General features: G+C 51.2%; 15 non-coding genes and 4 pseudogenes across 15 annotated transcripts; 5 read left to right on the plus strand and 14 right to left on the minus strand.

Annotated features, from left to right (window-relative positions):
* Positions 1 to 89: 89 nt before the first annotated feature.
* LOC131474574 (U1 spliceosomal RNA) lies at positions 90 to 253 on the minus strand. The gene has a single exon (XR_009242335.1). It is a non-coding gene; the product is annotated as a U1 spliceosomal RNA (small nuclear RNA).
* A 402-nt stretch (positions 254 to 655) lies between these two features.
* On the plus strand, positions 656 to 774 carry LOC131474696 (5S ribosomal RNA). Its single transcript, XR_009242450.1, has one exon. It is a non-coding gene; the product is annotated as a 5S ribosomal RNA (ribosomal RNA).
* A 1,273-nt stretch (positions 775 to 2,047) lies between these two features.
* On the minus strand, positions 2,048 to 2,230 carry LOC131474631 (U2 spliceosomal RNA). Its single transcript, XR_009242389.1, has one exon. It is a non-coding gene; the product is annotated as a U2 spliceosomal RNA (small nuclear RNA).
* Positions 2,231 to 2,409: 179 nt separating this feature from the next.
* Positions 2,410 to 2,522, minus strand: LOC131474637 (U5 spliceosomal RNA). The gene has a single exon (XR_009242393.1). It is a non-coding gene; the product is annotated as a U5 spliceosomal RNA (small nuclear RNA).
* Positions 2,523 to 3,148: 626 nt separating this feature from the next.
* On the minus strand, positions 3,149 to 3,312 carry LOC131474575 (U1 spliceosomal RNA). The gene has a single exon (XR_009242336.1). It is a non-coding gene; the product is annotated as a U1 spliceosomal RNA (small nuclear RNA).
* Positions 3,313 to 3,714: 402 nt separating this feature from the next.
* Positions 3,715 to 3,831, plus strand: LOC131474713 (5S ribosomal RNA; annotated as a pseudogene).
* A 141-nt stretch (positions 3,832 to 3,972) lies between these two features.
* Positions 3,973 to 4,165, minus strand: LOC131474583 (U2 spliceosomal RNA). Its single transcript, XR_009242345.1, has one exon. It is a non-coding gene; the product is annotated as a U2 spliceosomal RNA (small nuclear RNA).
* Positions 4,166 to 4,344: 179 nt separating this feature from the next.
* On the minus strand, positions 4,345 to 4,457 carry LOC131474638 (U5 spliceosomal RNA). The gene has a single exon (XR_009242394.1). It is a non-coding gene; the product is annotated as a U5 spliceosomal RNA (small nuclear RNA).
* A 626-nt stretch (positions 4,458 to 5,083) lies between these two features.
* On the minus strand, positions 5,084 to 5,247 carry LOC131474576 (U1 spliceosomal RNA). Its single transcript, XR_009242337.1, has one exon. It is a non-coding gene; the product is annotated as a U1 spliceosomal RNA (small nuclear RNA).
* A 402-nt stretch (positions 5,248 to 5,649) lies between these two features.
* On the plus strand, positions 5,650 to 5,766 carry LOC131474714 (5S ribosomal RNA; annotated as a pseudogene).
* A 141-nt stretch (positions 5,767 to 5,907) lies between these two features.
* LOC131474584 (U2 spliceosomal RNA) lies at positions 5,908 to 6,100 on the minus strand. Its single transcript, XR_009242346.1, has one exon. It is a non-coding gene; the product is annotated as a U2 spliceosomal RNA (small nuclear RNA).
* A 179-nt stretch (positions 6,101 to 6,279) lies between these two features.
* On the minus strand, positions 6,280 to 6,392 carry LOC131474639 (U5 spliceosomal RNA). Its single transcript, XR_009242395.1, has one exon. It is a non-coding gene; the product is annotated as a U5 spliceosomal RNA (small nuclear RNA).
* A 626-nt stretch (positions 6,393 to 7,018) lies between these two features.
* On the minus strand, positions 7,019 to 7,182 carry LOC131474563 (U1 spliceosomal RNA). Its single transcript, XR_009242324.1, has one exon. It is a non-coding gene; the product is annotated as a U1 spliceosomal RNA (small nuclear RNA).
* Positions 7,183 to 7,584: 402 nt separating this feature from the next.
* On the plus strand, positions 7,585 to 7,701 carry LOC131474715 (5S ribosomal RNA; annotated as a pseudogene).
* Positions 7,702 to 7,842: 141 nt separating this feature from the next.
* Positions 7,843 to 8,035, minus strand: LOC131474620 (U2 spliceosomal RNA). The gene has a single exon (XR_009242379.1). It is a non-coding gene; the product is annotated as a U2 spliceosomal RNA (small nuclear RNA).
* Positions 8,036 to 8,214: 179 nt separating this feature from the next.
* LOC131474679 (U5 spliceosomal RNA) lies at positions 8,215 to 8,327 on the minus strand. Its single transcript, XR_009242434.1, has one exon. It is a non-coding gene; the product is annotated as a U5 spliceosomal RNA (small nuclear RNA).
* A 626-nt stretch (positions 8,328 to 8,953) lies between these two features.
* On the minus strand, positions 8,954 to 9,117 carry LOC131474565 (U1 spliceosomal RNA). Its single transcript, XR_009242326.1, has one exon. It is a non-coding gene; the product is annotated as a U1 spliceosomal RNA (small nuclear RNA).
* Positions 9,118 to 9,519: 402 nt separating this feature from the next.
* On the plus strand, positions 9,520 to 9,638 carry LOC131474712 (5S ribosomal RNA; annotated as a pseudogene).
* A 139-nt stretch (positions 9,639 to 9,777) lies between these two features.
* Positions 9,778 to 9,970, minus strand: LOC131474586 (U2 spliceosomal RNA). Its single transcript, XR_009242347.1, has one exon. It is a non-coding gene; the product is annotated as a U2 spliceosomal RNA (small nuclear RNA).
* Between the last annotated feature and the right edge of the window lie 30 nt (positions 9,971 to 10,000).

A 10,000-nucleotide genomic window follows, 5' to 3' on the forward strand; every position in this document is an offset into this window, starting at 1 on the left:
GATGTCGCTCTGCGAGCACGTGAGAAGCCTGGAGATGGGCACACAAGGCGGAACTTTGGGCGGCTGACCTTTGCTTACAACTACGTCATCGGGGGAGAGCGCGGACGCAGTACCCCACCAGCAAAAATTATGCAGTCAAGATTCCCACGTTTGGGGAATTTGCAGGGGTCAGCACGACCAGAGTGCAATGGCTGAGCCTCGCCCTGGGTGAACCACCTTCTTGATCATGGTGTCTCCCCTGCCAGGTAAGTATGAGGTGTACTTGCCCAGCACTGGGTGGCTGTTCCCAGACACAGCTCTTTGGCTGATGGTGCAGGAAATGGATAGTCCCAGAGTCCAATGCCTTGACTCAGGTGCTCGTTAATGCTGTGCTGTGTTCAACTTCAACCTCCAGCACACATTGGAGAGGAAACACTCGACCTTTTCACTGGCATACCTGGCTGTCATTTCCTATCGATTCAGCAACAACTGCACCTGACGGCACCAACAGCAACTTACCCATCTCGGTGTAGCTTCCTAATACTGGAATAGAGTGTAGCAGGTAGTGGCGATAAAGGCTCAAGTGCAGTGTGTTCGGAAGGCTGCCTTTTGAGCCCCTCCACGAGCAGGGGGCCTTGCCTGGTCTATAAAAGGAGTCTGTGTCACCTGCCCGTCGGCTTACGGCCACACCACCCTGAGCACGCCCGATCTCGTCTGATCTCGGAAGCTAAGCAGGGTCGGGCCTGGTTAGTACTTGGATGGGAGACTGCCTGGGAATACCAGGTGCTGTAAGCTTTTACACTGCAGCACACTTTTACACTGCAGCACGCTTTGACACTGCTGCTTCCTTACAAGAAACGTGGGCTTGCAATTACGTTGACGCACGGGCACACGTTAATGTCCTTCCAGTTTCAGCCTTGCTTTGGTTTTCACAGAAAAAAAGAGAACGGTGCACCGTTCCTGGTGGCACTGCAATACCAGGTCAATGCAAGGAGTGAAGAGAGCTAGTGATGCGAGTCTGACACCGGAGCTCCGATCCTTGCTTCAAACTCGAAGCTGTGCTCTCCTTGAACCGCTGATTCGAAGCTTGCTTTGGGGCAGAGCAAGTGACGTAATCGATGACGTATGAAGCAGCGACTGCTTCGGTCCCCGAATGAGCTTCACGAGCTATAGCGAGATTAGTTGTTGGCGTGAGACTTGCTTCGGGAGGCTTGTGCGCGCCAAAACACACCTAAAGGCACCCGACACACTCCACAACATGTGGCCTTGCCAAAGTTGTTGTGTGCGTTATTGCTGTTGTTGCTGTTATCATCCCTGCTGTTGGTTGATCGTCATGGAGCCAAATAGGAAGAGAAGCCGTTCTCAAATGTGGGAACACTTTGAGCTGATCAGTCCTAATAAGGTGAGTATCTGATTCAAAGTACAGTATGTTGTATAGCTCAGTGGCATAGTCGCAGGGCCTTCGTCTTGAGGACTGGGGTTCAAATCCCAGATGGTACTTTTATACTTATAATACTTTTCATACCCAGTATGGACCCTTAGTCAAGGCCCTCAAAGCTGTTTGCTCTTTTTGATAAAAGTGTCAGTTAAATGACATGTAATGTAATGTTACTTAAAGAGTAGTAAGCCAGCTGTTTGTAAGTTAGGTACATTAGCATGTGTGGTGATTTAAGTGATTTCTATGACCTGACAGTTTGTTTTCTTGTTTGATCATTACTGTTCATACAGGTCCAGTGCTTGCATTGTTCCATGCAATTGGCGTATAATAACAATACGTCCTCGATGCTTAGGCACTACCGTGCTAAGCATGAAAACAATTCATCCCCAAGTTACACAAGCACAGCCCACCTTCCCTGCACCTACTTTGTTTCCTCGACCACACCCTCTCTCAATCCCAGATACTAGTTAACCTTGTCTACTGAATAAGCTGAATATAATGTGTTCAGCAGTAAACAACCAACACTGTCTGTCACAACGGCAATCACTGGCATGTTGTCTAATATTTCACCACTAGATGTCACTGAAATGAACCTTTGAATGAATGAACCCATGTTCAATACAATTGGCAAAGTGGTTCAATACTGCTTTATTGCTTCATTTGAGCATCACTAAAGAGAGCAAGCCCCAGGTTTCACCGCCCAATGCTCAAAAATGCATTTAATATTTAATCCCCATATAGAGGACATATCAGATATTAAACTGATAAGAACAGATACTACACTTGATCTTAGCCAAAAGGCCGAGAAGCGATGGCCCGCCAGTGTCTGGGGCCAACTCAAGATCTTGGCGCACAAGTTACTTGTTGTGGTGCCATGTTTCTGAAGTGCGCATAACAAAGGCTGCTGCCGATCACCTCCGCCCCCAGGTGATCTAAGCGCACCTCTGAGCCGTGACGGACAGCTGCTTGACATTTGACACACTCAAAGGGCGCAGCCATACAGCAAAGCCCACCAAAAATAACTTAAACTCTCGGACGTTCCTCTCCACGGAAGTCTTTAGTAAAAGGCGAAAGACTTGTGCATTTTGAAGAAAAACCAGAGTCGACATAGCCCCTCTCCTTGAGAGCAGCCAAGGAGTCTATCCGCCGGAGTCACCACAGTCTCGGTCGGCCCGGCCGGCCACCTTGGGACAGCCTTTCTTCAACGTTTTTGGTTTGCCGGCCAATCAACCGCCCACATTTGACTGCATGTTTGGAAGCGCATTCTTACTGTTGGTTGTGTGCTGCAGTTTTCTATCAATCGCTGAGGCTGTGGCACACCTCCAAGGTTTAGTGGTAGATGTGAGTGCATGAGCAAAGCAGCTCTGTGTCACACCGAGCAGTACAAACTGCCGGGCCGTTTCCCAGCTCCTCCGGGCTTCTGAAATGGTGAGCTGCTCCTGGCATCGCTTCAATATCAGGTCAATGTACAGGAGTGGACGGAACAAGCGCCAAAGTATTAACCCTTGGCATGATGGCCATGGATCCATCTCCATCAATCCAGTTCTCCTACAAAGAGCCGGGAAAGGGAGCATGACATTTCCTTAGAGCTAAAAGACAACACCCACAACCATCCCATTCCCAGCAACTTGGAAAGACTGGGGATGTCGCTCTGCGAGCACGTGAGAAGCCTGGAGATGGGCACACAAGGCGGAACTTTGGGCGGCTGACCTTTGCTTACAACTACGTCATCGGGGGAGAGCGCGGACGCAGTACCCCACCAGCAAAAATTATGCAGTCAAGATTCCCACGTTTGGGGAATTTGCAGGGGTCAGCACGACCAGAGTGCAATGGCTGAGCCTCGCCCTGGGTGAACCACCTTCTTGATCATGGTGTCTCCCCTGCCAGGTAAGTATGAGGTGTACTTGCCCAGCACTGGGTGGCTGTTCCCAGACACAGCTCTTTGGCCGACGGTGCAGGAAATGGATAGTCCCAGAGTCCAATGCCTTGACTCAGGTGCTCGTTAATGCTGTGCTGTGTTCAACTTCAACCTCCAGCACACATTGGAGAGGAAACACTCGACCTTTTCACTGGCATACCTGGCTGTCATTTCCTATAGATTCAGCAACAACTGGACCTGACGGCACCAACAGCAGCTTACCCATCTCGGTGTAGCTTCCAAATACTGGAATAGAGTGTAGCAGGTAGTGGCGATAAAGGCTCAAGTGCAGTGTGTTCGGAAGGCTGACTTTTGAGCCCCTCCACGAGCAGGGGGCCTTGCCTGGTCTATAAAAGGAGTCTGTGTCACCTGCCCGTCGGCTTACGGCCACACCACCCTGAGCACGCCCGATCTCGTCTGATCTCGGAAGCTAAGCAGGGTCGGGCCTGGTTAGTACTTGGATGGGAGACTGCCTGGGAATACCAGGGAATACACTGCAGCACGCTTTTACACTGCAGCACGCTTTTACACTGCTGCTTCCTTACAAGAAACGTGGGCTTGCAATTACGTTGACGCACGGGCACACGTTAATGTCCTTCCAGTTTCAGCCTTGCTTTGGTTTTCACAGAAAAAAAGAGAACGGTGCACCGTTCCTGGTGGCACTGCAATACCAGGTCAATGCAAGGAGTGAAGAGAGCAAGCCCCAGGTTTCACCGCCCAATGCTCAAAAATGCATTTAATATTTAATCCCCATATAGAGGACATATCAGATATTAAACTGATAAGAACAGATACTACACTTGATCTTAGCCAAAAGGCCGAGAAGCGATGGCCCGCCAGTGTCTGGGGCCAACTCAAGATCTTGGCGCACAAGTTACTTGTTGTGGTGCCATGTTTCTGAAGTGCGCATAACAAAGGCTGCTGCCGATCACCTCCGCCCCCAGGTGATCTAAGCGCACCTCTGAGCCGTGACGGACAGCTGCTTGACATTTGACACACTCAAAGGGCGCAGCCATACAGCAAAGCCCACCAAAAATAACTTAAACTCTCGGACGTTCCTCTCCACGGAAGTCTTTAGTAAAAGGCGAAAGACTTGTGCATTTTGAAGAAAAACCAGAGTCGACATAGCCCCTCTCCTTGAGAGCAGCCAAGGAGTCTATCCGCCGGAGTCACCACAGTCTCGGTCGGCCCGGCCGGCCACCTTGGGACAGCCTTTCTTCAACGTTTTTGGTTTGCCGGCCAATCAACCGCCCACATTTGACTGCATGTTTGGAAGCGCATTCTTACTGTTGGTTGTGTGCTGCAGTTTTCTATCAATCGCTGAGGCTGTGGCACACCTCCAAGGTTTAGTGGTAGATGTGAGTGCATGAGCAAAGCAGCTCTGTGTCACACCGAGCAGTACAAACTGCCGGGCCGTTTCCCAGCTCCTCCGGGCTTCTGAAATGGTGAGCTGCTCCTGGCATCGCTTCAATATCAGGTCAATGTACAGGAGTGGACGGAACAAGCGCCAAAGTATTAACCCTTGGCATGATGGCCATGGATCCATCTCCATCAATCCAGTTCTCCTACAAAGAGCCGGGAAAGGGAGCATGACATTTCCTTAGAGCTAAAAGACAACACCCACAACCATCCCATTCCCAGCAACTTGGAAAGACTGGGGATGTCGCTCTGCGAGCACGTGAGAAGCCTGGAGATGGGCACACAAGGCGGAACTTTGGGCGGCTGACCTTTGCTTACAACTACGTCATCGGGGGAGAGCGCGGACGCAGTACCCCACCAGCAAAAATTATGCAGTCAAGATTCCCACGTTTGGGGAATTTGCAGGGGTCAGCACGACCAGAGTGCAATGGCTGAGCCTCGCCCTGGGTGAACCACCTTCTTGATCATGGTGTCTCCCCTGCCAGGTAAGTATGAGGTGTACTTGCCCAGCACTGGGTGGCTGTTCCCAGACACAGCTCTTTGGCCGACGGTGCAGGAAATGGATAGTCCCAGAGTCCAATGCCTTGACTCAGGTGCTCGTTAATGCTGTGCTGTGTTCAACTTCAACCTCCAGCACACATTGGAGAGGAAACACTCGACCTTTTCACTGGCATACCTGGCTGTCATTTCCTATAGATTCAGCAACAACTGGACCTGACGGCACCAACAGCAGCTTACCCATCTCGGTGTAGCTTCCAAATACTGGAATAGAGTGTAGCAGGTAGTGGCGATAAAGGCTCAAGTGCAGTGTGTTCGGAAGGCTGACTTTTGAGCCCCTCCACGAGCAGGGGGCCTTGCCTGGTCTATAAAAGGAGTCTGTGTCACCTGCCCGTCGGCTTACGGCCACACCACCCTGAGCACGCCCGATCTCGTCTGATCTCGGAAGCTAAGCAGGGTCGGGCCTGGTTAGTACTTGGATGGGAGACTGCCTGGGAATACCAGGGAATACACTGCAGCACGCTTTTACACTGCAGCACGCTTTTACACTGCTGCTTCCTTACAAGAAACGTGGGCTTGCAATTACGTTGACGCACGGGCACACGTTAATGTCCTTCCAGTTTCAGCCTTGCTTTGGTTTTCACAGAAAAAAAGAGAACGGTGCACCGTTCCTGGTGGCACTGCAATACCAGGTCAATGCAAGGAGTGAAGAGAGCAAGCCCCAGGTTTCACCGCCCAATGCTCAAAAATGCATTTAATATTTAATCCCCATATAGAGGACATATCAGATATTAAACTGATAAGAACAGATACTACACTTGATCTTAGCCAAAAGGCCGAGAAGCGATGGCCCGCCAGTGTCTGGGGCCAACTCAAGATCTTGGCGCACAAGTTACTTGTTGTGGTGCCATGTTTCTGAAGTGCGCATAACAAAGGCTGCTGCCGATCACCTCCGCCCCCAGGTGATCTAAGCGCACCTCTGAGCCGTGACGGACAGCTGCTTGACATTTGACACACTCAAAGGGCGCAGCCATACAGCAAAGCCCACCAAAAATAACTTAAACTCTCGGACGTTCCTCTCCACGGAAGTCTTTAGTAAAAGGCGAAAGACTTGTGCATTTTGAAGAAAAACCAGAGTCGACATAGACCCTCTCCTTGAGAGCAGCCAAGGAGTCTATCCGCCGGAGTCACCACAGTCTCGGTCGGCCCGGCCGGCCACCTTGGGACAGCCTTTCTTCAACGTTTTTGGTTTGCCGGCCAATCAACCGCCCACATTTGACTGCATGTTTGGAAGCGCATTCTTACTGTTGGTTGTGTGCTGCAGTTTTCTATCAATCGCTGAGGCTGTGGCACACCTCCAAGGTTTAGTGGTAGATGTGAGTGCATGAGCAAAGCAGCTCTGTGTCACACCGAGCAGTACAAACTGCCGGGCCGTTTCCCAGCTCCTCCGGGCTTCTGAAATGGTGAGCTGCTCCTGGCATCGCTTCAATATCAGGTCAATGTACAGGAGTGGACGGAACAAGCGCCAAAGTATTAACCCTTGGCATGATGGCCATGGATCCATCTCCAACAATCCAGTTCTCCTACAAAGAGCCGGGAAAGGGAGCATGACATTTCCTTAGAGCTAAAAGACAACACCCACAACCATCCCATTCCCAGCAACTTGGAAAGACAGGGGATGTCGCTCTGCGAGCACGTGAGAAGCCTGGAGATGGGCACACAAGGCGGAACTTTGGGCGGCTGACCTTTGCTTACAACTACGTCATCGGGGGAGAGCGCGGACGCAGTACCCCACCAGCAAAAATTATGCAGTCAAGATTCCCACGTTTGGGGAATTTGCAGGGGTCAGCACAACCAGAGTGCAATGGCTGAGCCTCGCCCTGGGTGAACCACCTTCTTGATCACGGTGTCTCCCCTGCCAGGTAAGTATGAGGTGTACTTGCCCAGCACTGGGTGGCGGTTCCCAGACACAGCTCTTTGGCCGATGGTGCAGGAAATGGATAGTCCCAGAGTCCAATGCCTTGACTCAGGTGCTCGTTAATGCTGTGCTGTGTTCAACTTCAACCTCCAGCACACATTGGAGAGGAAACACTCGACCTTTTCACTGGCATACCTGGCTGTCATTTCCTATAGATTCAGCAACAACTGGACCTGACGGCACCAACAGCAGCTTACCCATCTCGGTGTAGCTTCCAAATACTGGAATAGAGTGTAGCAGGTAGTGGCGATAAAGGCTCAAGTGCAGTGTGTTCGGAAGGCTGACTTTTGAGCCCCTCCACGAGCAGGGGGCCTTGCCTGGTCTATAAAAGGAGTCTGTGTCACCTGCCCGTCGGCTTACGGCCACACCACCCTGAGCACGCCCGATCTCGTCTGATCTCGGAAGCTAAGCAGGGTCGGACCTGGTTAGTACTTGGATGGGAGACTGCCTGGGAATACCAGGGAATACACTGCAGCACGCTTTTACACTGCAGCACGCTTTTACACTGCTGCTTCCTTACAAGAAACGTGGGCTTGCAATTACGTTGACGCACGGGCACACGTTAATGTCCTTCCAGTTTCAGCCTTGCTTTGGTTTTCACAGAAAAAAAGAGAACGGTGCACCGTTCCTGGTGGCACTGCAATACCAGGTCAATGCAAGGAGTGAAGAGAGCAAGCCCCAGGTTTCACCGCCAAATGCTCAAAAATGCATTTAATATTTAATCCCCATATGGAGGACATATCAGATATTAAACTGATAAGAACAGATACTACACTTGATCTTAGCCAAAAGGCCGAGAAGCGATGGCCCGCCAGTGTCTGGGGCCAACTCAAGATCTTGGCGCACAAGTTACTTGTTGTGGTGCCATGTTTCTGAAGTGCGCATAACAAAGGCTGCTGCCGATCACCTCCGCCCCCAGGTGATCTAAGCGCACCTCTGAGCCGTGACGGACAGCTGCTTGACATTTGACACACTCAAAGGGCGCAGCCATACAGCAAAGCCCACCAAAAATAACTTAATCTCTCGGACGTTCCTCTCCACGGAAGTCTTTAGTAAAAGGCGAAAGACTTGTGCATTTTGAAGAAAAACCAGAGTCGACATAGACCCTCTCCTTGAGAGCAGCCAAGGAGTCTATCCGCCGGAGTCACCACAGTCTCGGTCGGCCCGGCCGGCCACCTTGGGACAGCCTTTCTTCAACGTTTTTGGTTTGCCGGCCAATCAACCGCCCACATTTGACTGCATGTTTGGAAGCGCATTCTTACTGTTGGTTGTGTGCTGCAATTTTCTATCAATCGCTGAGGCTGTGGCACACCTCCAAGGTTTAGTGGTAGATGTGAGTGCATGAGCAAAGCAGCTCTGTGTCACACCGAGCAGTACAAACTGCCGGGCCGTTTCCCAGCTCCTCCGGGCTTCTGAAATGGTGAGCTGCTCCTGGCATCGCTTCAATATCAGGTCAATGTACAGGAGTGGACGGAACAAGCGCCAAAGTATTAACCCTTGGCATGACGGCCATGGATCCATCTCCATCAATCCAGTTCTCCTACAAAGAGCCGGGAAAGGGAGCATGACATTTCCTTAGAGCTAAAAGACAACACCCACAACCATCCCATTCCCAGCAACTTGGAAAGACTGGGGATGTCGCTCTGCGAGCACGTGAGAAGCCTGGAGATGGGCACACAAGGCGGAACTTTGGGCGGCTGACCTTTGCTTACAACTACGTCATCGGGGGAGAGCGCGGACGCAGTACCCCACCAGCAAAAATTATGCAGTCAAGATTCCCACGTTTGGGGAATTTGCAGGGGTCAGCACAACCAGAGTGCAATGGCTGAGCCTCGCCCTGGGTGAACCACCTTCTTGATCATGGTGACTCCCCTGCCAGGTAAGTATGAGGTGTACTTGCCCAGCACTGGGTGGCTGTTCCCAGACACAGCTCTTTGGCCGACGGTGCAGGAAATGGATAGTCCCAGAGTCCAATGCCTTGACTCAGGTGCTCGTTAATGCTGTGCTGTGTTCAACTTCAACCTCCAGCACACATTGGAGAGGAAACACTCGACCTTTTCACTGGCATACCTGGCTGTCATTTCCTATAGATTCAGCAACAACTGGACCTGACGGCACCAACAGCAGCTTACCCATCTCGGTGTAGCTTCCAAATACTGGAATAGAGTGTAGCAGGTAGTGGCGATAAAGGCTCAAGTGCAGTGTGTTCGGAAGGCTGACTTTTGAGCCCCTCCACGAGCAGGGGGCCTTGTCTGGTCTATAAAAGGAGTCTGTGTCACCTGCCCGTCGGCTTATGGCCACACCACCCTGAGCACGCCCGATCTCGTCTGATCTCGGAAGCTAAGCAGGGTCGGGCCTGGTTAGTACTTGGATGGGAGACTGCCTGGGAATACCAGGGAATACACTGCAGCACGCTTTTACACTGCAGCACGCTTTTACACTGCTGCTTCCTTACAAGAAACGTGGGCTTGCAATTACGTTGACGCACGGGCACACGTTAATGTCCTTCCAGTTTCAGCCTTGCTTTGGTTTTCACAGAAAAAAAGAGAACGGTGCACCGTTCCTGGTGGCACTGCAATACCAGGTCAATGCAAGGAGTGAAGAGAGCAAGCCCCAGGTTTCACCGCCCAATGCTCAAAAATGCATTTAATATTTAATCCCCATATAGAGGACATATCAGATATTAAACTGATAAGAACAGATACTACACTTGATCTTAGCCAAAAGGCCGAGAAGCGATGGCCCGCCAGTGTCTGGGGCCAACTCAAGA

Source organism: Solea solea, chromosome 15 (assembly GCF_958295425.1).
Source record: "Solea solea chromosome 15, fSolSol10.1, whole genome shotgun sequence".
NCBI lineage: Eukaryota > Metazoa > Chordata > Actinopteri > Pleuronectiformes > Soleidae > Solea > Solea solea.